Source organism: Drosophila takahashii, chromosome 3L, assembly GCF_030179915.1.
Source record: "Drosophila takahashii strain IR98-3 E-12201 chromosome 3L, DtakHiC1v2, whole genome shotgun sequence".
In the NCBI taxonomy this organism is placed as follows: Eukaryota; Metazoa; Arthropoda; class Insecta; order Diptera; family Drosophilidae; genus Drosophila; species Drosophila takahashii.
The window spans coordinates 15,173,693-15,178,683 of record NC_091680.1 but is presented as its reverse complement, the minus strand read 5'-3'; the positions used below and the strand labels follow the sequence as shown (position 1 = coordinate 15,178,683).

The following is a 4,991-nucleotide window of genomic DNA, read 5'->3' as shown; positions in this document are numbered from 1 at the left end:
TGACACAGGGAAATGCTGTCTGCAATGTCCTGTAAACGCTTTGTTTACAACGATAGCCATGATTTCTCTTTACACAGCGAGGAATTTGTGATTTGTTTTTAATGGTTGAAGGGTGTTGAATTAATAAAAGAAAGTAAAATAAATAATTGTAGGTATTTTTATCAAATTGGTATTTTATTTCCTAACAATGAAATAATAAAGAATTCAATCAAAGCAAAGGTGTCATGTAAATTTGTAATTAAAACTCTTACAATCTAAAATAAATAAAATCGTAGTAAACCTAGTAAATCGTTGTAAATCGTAGTAAATCGTAGTAAATCGTAGTAAATCGTAGCAAACCGTAGTAAATCGTAGTAAACAGTAGTAAGCCGTAGTAAATCGTAGTAAACCGTAGTAAACCGTAGTAAATCGTAGTAAATCGTAGCAAATAGTAGTAAACCGTAGTAAATCGTAGCAAATCGTAGTAAATCGTAGCAAACCGTAGTAAACCGTAGTAAATTGTAGTAAACCGTAGTAAACCGTAGTGTAAAAAGTTTCCCAACATTAAACGGAATATTTTTTAATGTGGATTACTGGTTATTGCGATTTTTTGCGTTGAAGGGAGTTGAATTAAAAAAAGAAAGTAAAATAAATAATTGTAGGTATTTTTAACAAATTGGTATTTTATTTCCTAACAATGAAATAATAAAGAATTCAATCAAAGCAAAGGTATCATGTAAGTTTGTAATTAAAACTCTTACAATCTAAAATAAAAAAAAATCGTAGTAAACCTAGTAAATCGTAGTAAATCGTAGTAACCCGTAGTAAATCGTAGTAAATCGTTGTAAACCGTAGTAAATCGTAGTAAATCGTAGTAAATCGTAGTAAATCGTAGTAAATCGTAGCAAACCGTAGTAAATCGTAGTAAACCGTAGTAAACCGTAGTAAATCGTAGCAAATCGTAGTAAATTGTAGCAACCAGTAGTAAACCGTAGTGTAAAAACATTAAACGGAATATTTTTTAATGTGGATTACTGGTTTTTTCGATTTTTGCAATTTTTTGCGTTGAAGGGTGTTGAATAAATAAAAGAAAGTAAAATAAATAATTCTAGGATTTTTAACAAATTGGTATTTTATTTCCTAACAATGAAATAATAAAGAATTCAATCAAAGCAAAGGTATCATGTAAGTTTGTAATTAAAACTCTTACAATCTAAAATAAATAAAATCGTAGTAAACCTAGTAAATCGTTGTAATCGTTGTAAATCGTAGTAAACCGTAGTAAATCGTAGTAAACCGTAGTAAACCGTAGTAAATCGTAGTAAATCGTAGTAAATCGTAGTAAATCGTAGCAAACCGTAGTAAATCGTAGTAAACCGTAGTAAATCGTAGTAAATCGTAGTAAATCGTAGTAAACCGTAGTAAACCGTAGTAAATCGTAGCAAACCGAAGTAAACCGTAGTAAATCGTAGTAAATCGTAGCAAATCGTAGTAAACCGTAGTAAACCGTAGTAAATCGTAGTAAATCGTAGCAAACCGTAGTAAACCGTAGTGTAAAAAGTTTCCCAATATTAAACGGAATATTTTTATACCCGTTACTCGTAGAGTAAAAGGGTATACTAGATTCGTGCAAAAGTATGTAACAGGTAGAAGGAAGCGTTTCCGACCCTATAAACTATATATATTCTTGATCAGGATCACTAGCCGAGTCGATCTAGCCATGTCCGTCTGTCCGTCTGTCCGTCTGTCTGTCCGTCTGTCTGTCTGTATGAACGCTGAGATCTCGAAAACTATAAAAGTTAGAAGATTGACATTTTGCATGCAGATTCTAGGAGTTCCTACGCAGCGCAAGTTCAAAAGGGTGCCACGCCCCCTCTAACGCCCACAATCGCTAATATACGATTTTAAAAATTTCAATATTTCGGAAAAGTAAGAATGCAGTTTTATGGTGTTAATCAATACCTATCGAAATGTAGAAGAAATTTTTTAAATCGGACCACTCGTTAAAAAGTTACGGCGGATCAAAGTTTTTATCTCCTCCTTCGCACTTCCTTTAGCTGAGTAACGGGTATCTGATAGTCGGGGCACCCGACTATAGCGTTCTCTCTTGTTTAATGTGGATTACTGGTTTGTGCGATTTTTTGCGAACTTAAAATTGATGGTAGGCCAGCTGTTTGCATATTATATAAAATTTCCCGAGGTATGGCAGTTTATCGATAAAATACCGAAACATTTTTTGCGAAAAATATATATAATTTCCCTCAAGTTTCCTTTAATTTTCCGAGTGCATTGGAAAAGCGTTGGGCCAGAGTCATGCCCGTCATTCATCCATGGCTGTTCCTGGCTATGGCTGGCCCCTGAATCGGTAAGATAGATTTGACGACGTGTTTTCCTCTGTTCGGCAGGGAACATTTCGCAGCATGCTTACTGATGCGATCTTTGTTTGTGCCTCGTGCTTTGCTTTCCATCCAGCAGCAATTGGAATAGGAACAGCAAGAGCCAGAGCAAAAGCAAAAGCAACAACGCGTCGATGACAACAGCAACATGACCATTTCCCATTTCCCTCCATTGCCATCTCAATTTTCCTGCTCTGCTCTGCCCCGCTCGATGGCAAAATGCTTGGAAAATGTGCACAATTTTCACATCCGGTGTCACATTCGATTCAATTGAGATTTACCTGAACGTGACTAAAATACGCAAATTAAAAACGCTTCACGTACCTCTATCCTGTATGTGTGTTTATATGAGTGTGTGTTTTGGTATCCTGTTCCTGAGACTGTGTGCGTGTTGACTATCCCAGTTAGCATGTTAACAGCATTTACCGAGCTTTATGGCCGAGATTTTTCCGGCTGCCCCTTTTTTATTTGGGGTTAGTGGAAATCTTGTGTGAAATTTTTTTGTTGTTGACTGGTTGGCTGGGTTATCGTTTATCATTTGAATAAATTACCGCTAGACGAAGCAGATGATTGGATAATTTGGATCCGTTTAGGCATTGGATTAATAAAATTTTGGATTATTTCATATCCCTCTGGATTTGGTCTCTCTTATTTATTTTCCTGGCTCTTCATCTGCATTATGCAACTTAATTAAATAACTAATTTAAATTTTTGGCTCACCGAATGCAATTAACTATGGCTAACAATCGCCAATGATTGGCTGGCCACCGAAAATACTCGGCAAATAATGCGAATAATTGAAACAATTTCAACAAGGCTCAATGAACCGAGTGCGCGGGGGCAATGGCAAAAGTCAACGCCAGAGGGCAACATAAATCGATTAATGCCAAAGTGTTATGTAAATAAAATAACCAAATAGATACAGGCAAACATTGCCCAATGGCCACTCCCACTCAATTATTTATTGTTTCACCATATTTGCAGCCCGCTTTAAAGTCAGAATTTAAGCCCAGTTCGGTTTTTTTGGCGAATCACGCGTGAGTGGCTTTTGGTTTTTGGGTTCTCGTTGGGGAATTAGCGACGCGTCGCCAGTTGAATAAATCGCATTAAAAAAAAAGAAACAGAAACGAAAATCACGAAATTAACGTCATCGTATTTCAGCTGTAAAATTGTGGTTTTCAATTGCAGCCAGCCCTTTAAGCGCCGATCTTTAATGGCGCCAACTTCAAAGTGACAATAATTTGGCCATTAAGCCGCGAACTGAGACAAGACATCATCTTGGCCGGGAATCTCCGCCATCCGCCATTCGCTGTCCGCCGTCTGCTCATTAAATTGGCTTGTCATTTAATTGTTCTCATGGCCACGCATCAAAGGAGTTGGCTCTGCTCTTTTTTGGTGCATTGCCAATTGTCATAATGGCCGAGACGGCGCTGGCCAAGCTGGCAATTATGAGTTAAGAGCTAAGAGGAATTACTTCGCCAGTCCAGTCGAGTTCAGTGCAGGAACGGTCTGGTTCCCTCCCATCCCATCTCGACCAGGCTGGGACCATTAAAAAAAGAAATGAGCAGCCCGGAGACGCACACAAAGTTTCTGCCGAGAATGGGGGCCATAAAATTAGTCGTGGCCAGGAAAGTGCATTTGCTTGTGGCCAACAGAAAGAGGGGATGGGCCAAAGGGGTGGCTAAAGGACTGCACAAATACAGTGGGTTGAGTTTTTAAAAATATGTGTTAAAAAATTTCCATATGTTTTTAAATGTATAATTTAAGTGATAGCATAAAGCTAAATTGTGATCTGTGAGAAGCAATTCTACTTGTGTATTTTATTTTTATATATTTTTTTAACAATCAAAATCAATTTTCTTAGAGAATGTAAAAAACATTTTAAAATACCAGAAACTGTTAGAATTGTTCTATAAATTACAACATGCTGAAATTTTATCTTTGCACTTAAAGATCTGATATAATTAGAAGTATCTAAAAATGTAAACAGAAATTAAATTTGTTGTTGGTTAGAAATTGGAAAATAAACTATTTTAGCAAGAAAGATTGGAATTTTGTTATATATTTGCATTTGCACTTCTTTTTCATATTTTAAGGCTCTATAAAAACCACTGTATGAGAGCATCAGAACTCAGACATTGCTGTGCATCGTCCACATCTCGTAAACGTTCTGATGGAATGGAATGGACAATTTAAATGCAGCATTGGGCTATTGACACGCCCCTTCAATGGGCTGCCAACGAAGACCACTCAAGGGGTAGAATTGCCAGAGAGATGAGAAAAGGGGTGAAAGGGGTAAGGGGGAAAAGTGCGTGATTTGGAAAGGTTTTTAAGAGCGAGTCTTAAAAGGCTTCACGGGAGATATATGCGCTAAATGATGACCGTCATATGTCAAGCGGTTAACTGGACTGAAAAGTGACGAAGTAGACGATGTTTTGTGGGGTTAAAAGAAATACAAACGCACTGCTGAGTGCTTTACAGTAAAAGGAAAAATAATACCATCTGGATTTGACAACGCCAAAGTGCTGCAAATCCAGATTGTGTTTAAAATTATGCAGGCTCTCACCTCAGAGGGGTGAGAAAAATGTCCCCAGCACTGGCAACTTTTGCAATCTG

General features: G+C 37.2%; 1 long non-coding RNA gene across 2 annotated transcripts; it reads left to right on the top strand.

Moving 5' to 3' along the window:
- The first annotated feature begins 612 nt into the window (after positions 1-612).
- LOC138913154 (uncharacterized) lies at positions 613-2,595 on the top strand. 2 transcript variants are annotated; one of them, XR_011418785.1, is made up of 3 exons: positions 613-715; positions 2,246-2,344; positions 2,455-2,595. It is a non-coding gene; the product is annotated as an uncharacterized lncRNA (long non-coding RNA). The 2 variants fall into 2 exon arrangements; XR_011418784.1 differs by lacking the exon at positions 613-715 and adding an exon at positions 1,080-1,164.
- The last annotated feature ends 2,396 nt before the right edge of the window (positions 2,596-4,991 follow it).